The 13727-nt window shown below is 39.9% G+C and overlaps 1 protein-coding gene across 1 annotated transcript in view; it reads right to left on the bottom strand.

The window, feature by feature from the left end:
- rasgef1ba (RasGEF domain family, member 1Ba) overlaps window positions 1-12918 on the bottom strand; it is a 106382-nt gene extending 93464 nt beyond the window's left edge. The window contains exon 1 of the mRNA XM_068015051.1: window positions 12722-12918. The gene's annotated coding sequence lies outside the window, so the exon portion shown is untranslated. The remainder of the gene's footprint in view (window positions 1-12721) is intronic.
- Between the last annotated feature and the right edge of the window lie 809 nt (window positions 12919-13727).

Here is a 13727-nt window from a genome sequence, read left to right as displayed (position 1 = left end):
CCTGTTCACTGCATCCACTGCACCTCCCCCATCTGTCATGTCTTTCATATCATCAAACAATGATATAAGATTTGTCAAGCATTCCTTTTGAAGTCTGTGCTGGCTCCCACTAACTATTTTCTTTTTATCTAGCTAAGTGATAATTTCATCCTTATTGCAAAACTCTAATTTCTCTACCACAGATATTAAACTAACTGGACTCTAAAGTTACCTGGATTAGCTCTGTCTCATTTTTTTTTAAATGGGTACTACATTGTCTTCTGGGACACAGCCACATTCAATAGAGCCCTGAAATATAATTTAAGGCTACAGCAATTTCCTCCCTCATCACAATCAGGGTACGATGTATCCCATTGGTTCTTGGAGCTTTGTCTTTCTTAAGCCTAACTAACTTATCTAAAAAAAAATGTTATCCATTATAATATGGCTCACCTTGCTTTCAACCATTTCGGGATTCAACTCCTCTCCAACATTTTGTTTAATAAAGATCAATATGAAGTACTTACCAAATACTTCAATTTTTTGATCATCATCTACAAATTAACAATCCTCTCCTTTCAGAGGTTCCACCTTGCTTTTAACAATTCTCTTTTTATTGACGCACTTATAAAATACGCTACAATTTCTTTTAATTTTTTTTAAGTGTTTTCCTTTTACTCCGCCTTAGCTTTCTTTAGTCCGTCCTTAGCCTCTTTTCTTATATTCTCAGATTCTCCTTTCGCTTTTTTCATTAATATTATGATCCTTAGAATCCTTATAAGAGCTCTTCAATTCGAATTGTTTTTTAACCTCTTTGTGGCATTCGAACTACTCGCAGTTTCCTCTTTTTTTTTAATCCAATAAACTTCTTCGGTAGCTTGTAAACACTTTTTGAAAACATCCTAAATCTAAACCGATCTGATGTTCTGTTTTTTTGTGCTGATTTTTTTCCCTTTCTAGTTGGATCTGAAACCTTATCATATTGTGGTGTGGTCACTACTCCAAAGGTGTTTACCCACAATCAGCTCATCTATTTCATTACTTCTAATTGGATCTAGCAATATATGTTTCTGCCATTGTAGGCTGATGAGCATACTGTATGGGGAAGGAGCCCGGTACACATTTCAGGAATTCCATTTCATTTACTTCCTTCTCAGTAAGCGGATAGTTAAAATTTCCCAGAACAATATTTTTGTTATTCCTAATCATCTCTCCAATCTGACTGCAAATTTCTTCTTCCATTTCCTTTCCAGTGTGGCGATCTGTAATACACCCCTGCTAATAAACCCAGGCTTGGGCTGATAAGTGGCAACTAACATTCACGTCACACAGATGCCAGACAATAACCATCTCCAATGAGAGAGAATCTAACCATCTCCCCTTGACGTTGAATGGCATTATCATCGCTGAATCCCCCACTATCAACTTCCTGGGGGTTACCATTGACCAGAAACTGAACCAGCCACGTAAATACTGTGGCTACAAGAGCAGGTCAGAGTAGGAATTCTGTGGCAGGTAACTCACCTCCTGTCTCCCCAGTGCCTGTCCACCATCTACAAAACACAAGTCAGGAATCTGATGGAATATTCTTCACATGCCTGCATGGGTGCAGCTCAAGAAGCTCAACACCATCCAGGACAAACCAGCCGACTTGATTGGCACCCCATCCACCACCTTAAACATTCGCTCCTTTTACCACCGATGCACAGTGGCAGCAGTGTGTACTATCTACAAGATGCACTGCAGCAATGCACCAAGGCTCCTTAGACATCACCTTCCAAACCTGCGACCTCTACCACCTAGAAGGACAAGGGCAGCAGATGCATGGGAACACCATCACCTGCAATTTCCCCTCCAAGTGACACACAGTCCTGTCCTGGAACTATATCGCCATTCCTTCACTGTCGCTGGGTCAAAATCCTGGAACTCCCTTCCTAATGGCACTGTATGTCTACCTACACCCCAAGGACTGCAGCGGTTCAAGAAGGCAGCTCTTCACCACTTTCTCATGGGCAATTAGAGATGGGCAATAAATGCGGGCCTAGCCGCGACACCCACATCCCACGAACAAATAAAACAAAATGTTTACTTTCCTTTCTTTTGCAAATTTTCTGCCAGATTTTTTTCATGGTAATGTTATTAGGCCTGGATTTTCCTACAATCTCCCCAGTTTATTTCTCAAACTATCCCATTGTGATACAGGCATTTTTAACATTGTCTTTTGGCTCTTTTTAAAACTACTCTTTTTTCCAATCATTTCCTTGTCTAAGCCATTCCCTACCTTTACTTCTGTCTTTTCTTTGTTTATAACGAGCCCATTTGATTCTATTCTTCAACCTGATAGGGGTGGTTTTAACTCTCCCGGATCAGTGAGAACCAAGCAGGAAAGCAGGTCAATGGAACAGCTCCACTTCCTACTCTGATCTGCGATTTTAATGCTGTTGGTTTTGGCAACAGCTGAGGCTCCTGCCACACTCTAGTGGGAGAGTCATTACTAAATGCAAATCGGAGTGCTCGTCCTATGATGTACAATTTTAACTAGCTCCTGAGTGGGGGTCCTGCCTGGGCTTCTAACTCACATTATTACACGGGATTGCCATCAACTTTTGTTCAGAGTTAAAATCGACCATTATATCTCCCTGGATTAATCATTTTCTGCATGAATAGCAAGCTCATCTAATTCTCCCATCACTATTAGCTAATCCTGTTTGGTTTTATTTTCCCAGCATCCTCCCCCATTTCCTAGTTCAAATAATTCATCATGCCTCTAGTTCACTTTGCTACATCCTTGTGGAATAGCTCCCATCTGTTCCAGAACTGATCCAATGTCCAACGATGTAGAATATGCCTTCCTGACGTTATACCTTTAGCCATAATCTACTCCTGCTCCGATTTATGTTCTTATGTTTACCAATATCATTGGCTCCCACATGGACCACAATGACTGGCTGCTCTCCCTCCTCCTGGAAAATCTGTTCTAGTCTATGCAATACTTTCATTTCTCCAGCGCCTGGAAAGCAACAAAGCAGCAGGGATTGTTGGCCAACACTGCTAAGTTTGTGACAGTCACTTTAACTTTCCCATCACTAATGCATTTCTAATATCCACTACACATCCCTCCACCTCCAATATTTATAATTGCCCTGCTGAAAGCCCTCATTTTCCCCTAGGGAGCCAAAGCTTCAAATCTGAGAGCATAAATTAGTCTCGGTGCTCCTGTTCCCACCTTTCCTTCATATATTTCCAGCCCTCGGATAGTGACCCATCTTTTCTTCACCACTGCCTGCTTTCTAAAATTCAATGATGTGACTCCCTTCCCAAACCCTTGCTCCGAAAACTGCTGTTCCTCCCTGATGTACCAGATCCTCGAGATTTTGAGGTTTAGCAATAAGTTGGTGACACTTCCCACAGATGAACTATTAACTCGACCGATTGAAAAAAGAAAGTTATAAAGAAATGTGATATTTTCCTATTTCTCTTTCAGGATAATATTACTTCAAAATGACCAAAACAGGTTACAGATTGCTAGGATAAGAATTGTTTCAATACAGTACTATAAATAGTGCTGCATAATCAAATCTTATCTATATAGCTATAAATGGTAGCTAGCTATTAATTGTACAGTCAATGATGGTACTGTGGTGCACAAAGTACATGACACAAACCTACACAGATAATGCTAAGAGTTCAGCTATTCACTGTTTCTAGCTTTCGTCCCAGTATCAGCAGCAAAGCACATACTACTTCTTTTACCCTAAGCTATGCTTTTACAATCGTTCCTTGAAAAGAAATCTTTCAACTGGCACTTGAGCCACATGACTTTAATAATGACTACCAGTGTATTAGTATCAGTACCAACAACAGCAACTGGCTTCTAATAGAGGCTTTTATAGTCTCAATTCAGTTTATAAGTTTCTAAATGGATGCTTCAGGAGACTGGGTTATGATACATCTTGCAATCTGGCCTCACACCAATTGTATTCAGGATAGTACAAGGCAGAAGGATACAGAAATAAATGATAATAGCAGAAAATTACATCCCTACTGAGAGACAGAAATAGAGAAGTAAAAGAGAGTGCATTTCAATCTCCTGCAGACCTAATTAATCCCTTTCATAATGCCATTAAAACTTACATCAAAATGAAGGATGTCTCTGTTGATCTAAAGTCGCATTGCCAACATGTACATCTGTTCTACCTTGTGCTGAACTTTTTGTAGCAATAGACTCAAAGTACAAAAATAATAACCCTTGTATTAAAATATCATGTTGCATAAAAACAAATTGGTAGTCCAAAACAATATTCAAATTTAGATGGATTTCAAAAGAAAATAAAAAATATATTAGAAATATATTGGTTTCATGATACAGATCTAACAGCAAGCTCATAACAAATGAGTTTGCATCTTAAATGAGCTAAAAGATTGTTGCATGCAAATATATAAAAGTATTAGGAGTGCACAAAATTTAAAATACAGTCTGTTGGACGCTACTATTCTACCCATGCTAGTTTACTCCCAGTAGTTTATATGATGAATACATCACACTGTAACAAATTTCCAAAGTTGGGTACTATGTATTGAATACAATAGGGTAAGCAGCAGATGTAGGGTGAGAAATTCTTTCATGTAGCACCACGTCTAGCGGCACTCCGCAGAATTATACTGATCACCCGTTAGGCATGCTGCGGGCCGTTATCTTCCCCCAGGGAATCATAGAACCATAGAAAAATTATGGCACAGAAGGAGGCCATTCAGCCCATCGTGTCTATGCCAGCTGAAAAAAACTAGCCGCCCAATCTAATCGCACCCTTCAGCACTTGGTCCTTAGCCATGCAGGTTACAGCACTTTAGGTTGCATGTCCAGGTACCTTTTAAAAGAATTGAGGGTTTCTGCTTCCACCACCATTCTTGGCAGTGAATTCCAGACACCCACCACCCTCTGGGTGAAAAAAAAGTTCTCCTCATGCCCCCACTAATCCTTCTACCTATCACCTTAAATCTATGCCCCGATAATTGACCTCTCCGCTCGGGGAAACAGGTCCTTCCTGTCTACTTTATTTAGGCCCCTCATAACTTTGTATACCTCAATTAAGTCACCCCTCAGCCTCCTCTGTTCTAAGGAAAACAACCTTTACTGATCCAATCTTTCCTCATAGCTACAACTTTCAAGCCCTGACAACACTCTTGTAAATCTCCTCTTTACTCTCTCCAAAGCTATTATGTCCTTCCTGTAATGCGGTGACCAGAACTGTACACAATACTCCAGCTGTGGCCTAACCAGTGTTTTATACAGTTCCAGCATTACATCCCTGCTTTTGTATTCTATACCTCAGATAAAGGAAAGCATTCCATATGTCTTCTTCACCACTCTATCTACCTGTCCTGCCACTTTCAGGGACCTGTGGACATGCACTCCAAGGTCTCTCACTTCTTCTCCCCCTTTCAATATCCTCCCATTTATTGTGTATTCCCTCGCTTTGTTTGCCCTCCCCAAATGCATTACCTCACACTTTTCTGGATTGAATTCCATTTGCCACTTTTCTGCCCACACATACCATTGATATCATTCTGGAGTCTACAGCTATCCTCTGGCACTATAGCAGCACTAAGCGCATGAATTTCTCCCCTGTACTTTTCATTGTTAAAGGAACGTCAGTCATACTAGACAAGAATAACAACTTTCCAATACATTGGATTAAATTTATGAAAAGAAATCCATCAGATAGCATTTATTAGTAATAAAGATAGACTTGCATTTATATAGCACCTCAAGACATCCCAAAACATTTTACAACCAATGAAGTTCTTTTAAAGTGTAGTCACTGTTGTAATGTAGGAAATAGAGCAGCCAATTTGCATACAGCAAGCCCCAGAAACTGCAATGTGATAGTGACCAGATAATCAGTTTTTATTGAAGTTGTTTGAGGTATAAATATTGACCAGGACACAGGAATAACTCCCCTGCCCTTCTTCTAAATAGTGCAATGGGATCTTTTACCTTCATCTGCAAGAGCAGACAGGACTTTGTTTAATTTTGACGAAGGTAATGGTGTTTATTTTAAAACTGAAAAAGTTGCAGGATGTGGCAAAAAGATATTGTAGAAGGAGAATTCATCCTTAGAGGGATTTAAGTATAAACATTTTGTGCTTGAGTACATTCAGTATATCCCATACGAGTTTGTAGTTAAGATAAAGAAGTGCAAAGATTTGTTTGACAACTTATAAATTATTACATTTACACTCACTTTCCACTAATTAATTCAATAATTGGTGGGAAATGTGAAAAATGTAACCAGCTGGTTCTGACAGTACACTATTTCAATGATCCTGTTTAACCCCTTCTTAACCTGAAACTTTTCTAGGTAGATACCTACAAAATTTTAACAGGACTCGACAGATTAGATGCAGGAAGGATGTTCCCAATGGCGGGGGTGTCCAGGACCAGGGGTCACAGTCTAAGGATAAGGGGTAAGCCATTTAGGACTGAGATGAAGAGGGATTTCTTCACCCAGAGTGGTGAACCTGTGGAATTCTCTACCACGGAAAGCAGTTGAGGCCAAATCATTAAATATATTCAAGAAAGAGTTAGATATATTTCTTAGGGCTAAAGGGATCAAGCAATACGGGGAGAAAGCGGGAACAGTGTACTGAGTTTGGATGATCAGCCATGATCGTATTGAATGGCGGTGCAAGCTCGAAAGGCCGAATGGCCTACTCCTGCTCCTATTTTTCTATGTTTCTATGATTTTGGTAGAAGAGAAAAGCCAGGGTCACTTATGTCTAGTCGACAAACTTACTGACCTGGGGGAAAGATTTATCTGTGCACTATATGTGATGAAATCATAAATCCATTATTTATAAATGGGTTTATGGTTTCCCCACACCTACTGCACAAAGGAAATCTTTCCTCATTTAAAATAACTAAAAGATCTAGAGGTACAATCTGTTATCAGCATTGTGAACTTGTAAACCTATCTGACAGTGCACACAAATATCAGGCACAAAATAATAACATCCATAATGTATTCCAGCATCCGAGAGCAAGAGGCAAGTCTTATTTAATTAACAACGTCTAATCTATTTTGCAGCAGTACGTGACTACACAAAGCTAATTAACACTTCATTTCAAAACCAAAAAAATCTGTCACCCAACTGTAATCAAGAAATACAATCAATTGGGATTCAATCATCCCTATCACCCTTACATCAGACATTACTGGGTAACAAAGTGAAACAGAAAACACAAATATAATTAGAAAGTGCAAATAAAAGAGCTGTCCGGAGCTGCCTTGAAGATGAAGCATGTGATGTTTTAAATTATTGGTATGATGGGAGGGAATACAACAAATGTTTTTTACTGCAAAGTTTTCTTTAGAAAATGTGGTTTCCCATGCATGTTATTTTTAAGTATTACTCTCATTAGGTCTATAAGTCACTTGCCAGACCTAGTAATTTGGATGCAGCCAAAAGTATTTTATGTCTGTGTAACCCAGTAAACCAACAGCTTGTTATTTGCACTGTTCCCATGAACACATTATTTTTGTGTAAGCAAAATCCTATGACATATCTCTAGCCAAGAAGCTGTTTCGTGGGATTATTTTTGTTTGGATTTATACTGACTGTAAACAATGTTAAATGAAAAAAAATCTCACATCAATTATGCACAAACTTGGTAATACTATTTTATTGGTTTCTTGGACATCATTCTAAGACTGAGCATTATATTTGTCTCTTGGACAAGTACCAGCATCAGCACACTCCACTGGCTGAGGCAGAACCCTGCTTCCTAGTTCTGTCTCTGAATGCAAGCAGCTCATGAAAAACAATAGATCAGGTCACCAGTCAAAGTGACCTTAGACCAACTGCTGTGTATTGAAGTTGGAATCCCTCTGCAATAAGGAAGCACCTCTCACAGGTGCTTATCCATTCACTCAGATAAACAAGAATGCAGCAAAAGGAATACAGCTACTGGCATACCACCATTTTTAATTATCAACTTCTACAAGTGTTGTATGCCTTGAATTAGTCAGAATAATCATGTTTTGTAACGTCCACACCTCCTGCTAGCCAAACTAAATATACATCAAGAACAACAGGCTAAGAGTGGCTAAACATTGTGTTGAGATAAACGATGAATATCAAAAGTTAAAATCTTTATGAGATTACTATCAATTTTTGTGGTTAGATCTCATAATTAATCCCCAGTACATTCACTGAAAATGTTAATTGTGTCTCCTGTGCCTTTCTACATAAAAATTCTATGTGTAGCTGGTGTGGATGCCTGTCATTCTCAGTTTAAATTCAGTTTTAAATTGGTAATTGTAATTGATTCTGACCCCAACATACAAATGCCATAATAATGAATAAAAATGAGTTTTATTCTGTACTGGTGGTTCGCTTAACACTGAAGTTTGTCTTGAAGCAAAATAGTAACTGGAGTGCTCGCCTCTCATCAACAACTCCTCTTCAATATACAAGTGCTATCCTGTTCATTATTACCTAATTATATGTAAACAGTACTAGGGCTGAGGTCCTATTTCACAATGCAAAACCAATATATAATGAAACAGAAAACTATGCATTGCAGATTGTATTACTTAGTAACTATTTGTTATCATTAATTAGTTTTATTTTGATAGGGCCCTTTAATTTGCTCTGGGGAAGCCAGGATAGTCCTGTCTCCAATAATAACTCCTTGCATTCTTTGGGAGAACAAGAAAGGGTTCAGAATCACATACTGGGCTAAATTTTATGACTGCGCCGCAGCAAACAGCAGCGCATTCTGATGGCAACGTGCATCCCGCGTGGATGCGGCATCCCTGAGCCCCCGCGATATTATGCATGGGGGCTCATTTAAATAGAAGGGTTGGAGTGGCCGCCGTCCTCGAGGACGTAGAGGGGGCGGCTGCCGCGTCCCCAGCAATGGCGTCCGGCGCCGGCGCCATTTTTAAAGGGTTTTAAGCCCTTACAATTAATTTTAATTTTTAAAGGTGTATCGGGGCAAAATTTTATTAAATAAAATCTTTTGTGATGGAGGACCTTCCCCAACCCCCCAATGGTCATTTCATTGCCCGAAATGACCAACAATTGGCTTTTTCAAATACCCGAACTTTCCCCCACAATCTTCAATCTTTTGCCCTTCAACCCCTTCCCACCATCCCCACATTCAATCAAAATTGTTTACCCCGCTCCTCCACCCCTCCCACCTGAAAATTTTATTCCTCCCCCAAGCCCACCAGGTTCTCGCTGAGTTTCGAAGGCACGCGAAGGCCGAATGGAGGCTGTAAAATCGGAGTCGGACGGCCACCGCCTGCAGGTAAGTTAATTTAAATATCATTAAGGTTCATTTTAATATGGAGATGAAGGGCCCGCCGCCAGGCGGCAGGGGGGCCGCACCAAGGTCCCCCCGCCGCTGGTAATATGCGGCGGGCCCTTCTCAACATTGCAGGTCGAGGTGGGCCTCTCCCCGCAGAATTTTACCGGCCCTTGCACCACGATCCATGGCATCGAAGGGCTGGTAAAATTCAGCCCAATCCCAATTTGATTAAGCAAGTGTAGGATATGGGCTTTTGTCCAACTTACCTTCAGGCAGAGGCCCAACAAAGTAGCTTCACTAATCTTGGTCATGTTACTGACAGACAGTGAGCTTCTCGTCAAGGAGTCATCCATTGAGTCATCTCAGTTATTCTAAAACACTTCTTGGCAGCCAATTAGGCAATGGTATTAGCTAAGGCTGGCATAGGTCCAAGCTTTCTATTTCATCTTGAGAAGGGTTCATGCACCAGGAAATATTTAATAAGTGGGGTGCAAATCAATGAGAAAACAAAAATAGTATGTGTAACAATGCCTGATAACTCACTGTAAAAATAGCTGCCTCCCAGCATCGTCTGCAACAGATCTCAGTATGAACCTGTATTCTCTGTAAAAACCAAAGGGATCTGGATAGATTGGAAAGGTAGGTCGATGAAGGGCAAATAGCATTTAATGCGTACAAAGCTAGTAAATGAGAGGGTATGGAAGTAAACTAAGTTGTTTTAACCTACAGGATCCAAGGATTTGGGTGTTGGGGAGGTAATGGTAAGATAATTAATCGATATCAACAGTGCAGTGTGCAGCATCAGTGAGGAAAGCTAACTGGATCCTGGTATGTATAGCTGAAAGGATATAACACAAATCCCAGCAGTTATAACGTAAATCCCAGCGGTCACAACGAGCCTGTTCCAAACACAGGTATTGTCACAGCTGCAATACTGTGTACAACTTGGGTCACTAAACTACAGCAAGAATACTCATACATTGCAGGCATTACAGAAAAGTGCAATCCCACTGATAACTAGCTTAAAGTATCTGTGCTATGAGCAGAGGTTAAACTGCCAGAGATTGTTTACCATGGAGAAAGGAAAGCTCATGGGAGATATTATTCAAGTTCTCAAGGCTCTTACCAGAATAGATGAATTGAACCCTTATAATATATTCAGGAATGCCACAAACTCTAGAACCAGGGCTCACAGGCTCAAACTTAGCAGAGGGCAGAAGCACAGTTTACATCTAACCAATTTTCACAAAGGCTGGTGAACATGCTAAATGGACTGGCCAGGGAGGTAGTAAAGGCCACTGGTGTGAAAAATTTTAAGGGAGAATTGGATGTTTACTTGAAGTATTAATTTTTTGGTCCAGCCAGATGAACTGCGGGACGTTTTCCAGTGTTGTACTTTCCTATGTGATCGACTAGTTTTACCTGTCTTTCTGATGGATTAATTTTCCTTGGAATAAAACCAGTTTTTTTTTACCCTGGGCTCTGCTGCCAGAAAAGTGTGTGCAGAGTGGATCAGAAAACCTTACGCCTTCACCAGCCTTGTGATCTGCTATCAGCATTTTTTAAATCCCTCTTAACATGCATTCACGAATGTCACTTACTATAGCATACACATCAAAAATTATTTGATTTAGTCTCTAAGATTATCAAACATAACTTACATTTGCTTAGTGCCTTTAACCTCGGAAAACATCCCAAGGCACTTCATACTGTTAGATCAGGGGATATTTACATAATCACCAATATAAATGATATTCATATTGATTTAAAATATGGAAATGAGAGTTGAAGGAAGGAACACCATGGAACGATACAGAGGACTTACAACTTCTTACAATTTATTATATCCAACGATCTGAATTATGTTATTGCATTTCACTCTTCCAGTTGTCTATTACACAATGCTTAAATATAATTAAACTCAATGATATTGGTAAAAAGAATGCATGGGAGTATAATAAACAACATGTACAAACCTCAAGCAGTCGATACAATTAACAGAAACCCTGGAGTATTTTGTAACCCATGACACGCTCCTTTAATTATGTCAAGAATACACAGGCGTTAACTTTCACTTGGAACGTCAGGTATTCAGGTTTATAGTCTATGTCAACAGTAAGAAATATTGCTGTTCCAGTTCACATCTCGTTAATTTCCGCTTTAGTTAGTATACTCTTGTATTATTGAGCTATGCCACACTTATTTGTAACGATGCGGAGTCTGGCTATTACTGAGAAATTAATGCACAAGGCGTAATTTCTGTTGTTTGTAATACAAAGTGGCGGGAAATTGTTGCCACAGTGCTTTACCACCGTATTCACTGCTCATAATGTTTATTAACTCTTAAATACTGATTTCGCCATTTGTTGTATTTTGTTCGTTCAACAGAGGAAAGGAATACTTGCATTTATTTAGCATCCGATCACATATCTCGGACACATTCCAAAATGCTTCACATACAATGAATTACTATGAAAGTGCAGTTGCTGCTGTTATGCAGCCTAATGTGGCAACTATTTTTACACACAGCACGATCCTAGAAAGAAATTAAATGAATTAATCTGTTTCTGGGTGGTGGTTTAGAAAGAAATGTTGACCAGAATACAAGGAAAACTTCTTGCGCTTCTTCAAATCGTGCAAGAGGTTCTTTAATGTTCACCGAACTGGCATGGTATGCGTTTAACGCCTGTTCCAAAGAACAGAACCTCTGACAATGCAACACTCCCTTCGTCCTGCATTGGAGTGCCAGCCTAGATTAACTCTTGGTTTGAACCCACAGCCTTCTGAGTTAGAGGCAACAGCGCTACCAACCGAACCAAGCTGATGCAAAAGAACAGAGAAATATATGTTATGCAGAACCCCATAAACCACACATGCGTTTCGTACTAGTGTTTACAATCCATAATTAACCAAGACCTGGCATCTGCTGTGTTTTTGAATCGATTTTGATTATTTTCTGTTACAAGGATATTTATTTTAAGCACACGCTGTTAACTATTTTTTCTCATTGCTTGTTGCAAACCCATTTAAACAAAGAAGTTATAAAACTGTCACTCTAAAACAAAAAAAAAATTACACATCGGGGGGAAAAAAAAACATGTTGACTCTTCTCTGGCATGCGGATTAGAAACTACAACTGTTGCTGATCAATCTGGCTGGCGAGTGCCCTTATGTCTGATCTGCCATAATACAAGAATCGGACAAGAAGCTCTCGGTGAGGTTGTAATCAATTTTATGTGCATCCTGCCCTGTGTTGCTTAGCTTTCCTTTCCATATTCACACACTGCAAAAAGCAAACTGATAATTTCAGTCATCAACCAAACCCACCCTTCAGACTGAATGTACACACATAAAGCAGAAAAATTATCTTAACGGAGATTACATGTAAGCTATTTCATTGAGCTCTAGAATGAAAAAGAAACATACCTTCAGGAAATGTACAGCTAGAAACAACGAAGAATGTCACAGAACCCAAATTTCAAGTCTCCAAGGGGGCAGGGAACCACTGTTTCATTTAATGCAGGCACAGCCACTTCCACAGTCATTGATTTTCTCCTGACTTGTCGTAATTCGGAGTACCCGCTTACAGCAGAGCTTTCACTTTCAGCTTCACAAATAACTACAACCAGTCTTCACTGAACACAGCACACTGCGACTGCTGTTGTTTTTGTTCAATGCACATGTGCCTGCTTCAGGCTTCCACCTACTTGAATGACACACAAGCGTTCAAATCAAGTGAGTGGCCCTGGAGTACGCAGAAGCCAGCCTTCTGAAGGATGTCAGCATTTATGCAGATCAGGAGCTCCTGCATTCAATGGCTCCCGGGGGTTATTATGTTTATACAGTGGTAATTATTTTGAAAGCTGCTGCAGCGTGTCTGCACTAAAATAAAACACTTTCAAAATTAGTCCAAAGAATATTGAGAGTTATCTACTGTTCAGTGACTTTACATCTGTCTTACTTTGCACAGAATGGGTTTTATATGTATGTATATGGGCAACAAATTTTGCGCAAATCAACAAGAATAACTTGGCATTTATATACCACCTTTAATGTAGAAAACACCAGAAGGTAGTTCACAGAGGGAGGACAAAATATAAGTAAAATAGATAAAGGAGAGGACACCTCGTAAAAAGAGAGATAGAAGACTTGATCAAACAGATAGGATTTCACAAGGTTTTTAAAGATGGAGAGAAGTGTCGCAGTAGAGGGGGCTTAGGAAGAGAGTTCCAGAGAGCAGAACTGTGGTGGTCGAAGGCTTTGCCACCAATAATGGAGTGACGCAAGGGAGATGTACAAAAGACAGAGGACCAAAGGCTGGAGGAGTTTGCAGAGGGAAGGTGGGGATGTGTGTGGGGGTGGTGGTGGGGGGTGGGGGGGAGGCGCATGGAGGGGTTTGAAGAATAGGTTGAAACTTTTAAACAGTTGTTAC

Source organism: Heterodontus francisci, chromosome 1, assembly GCF_036365525.1.
Source record: "Heterodontus francisci isolate sHetFra1 chromosome 1, sHetFra1.hap1, whole genome shotgun sequence".
NCBI classification, from domain to species: Eukaryota; Metazoa; Chordata; class Chondrichthyes; order Heterodontiformes; family Heterodontidae; genus Heterodontus; species Heterodontus francisci.
This window is presented reverse-complemented; position numbering and strand designations above follow the sequence as displayed.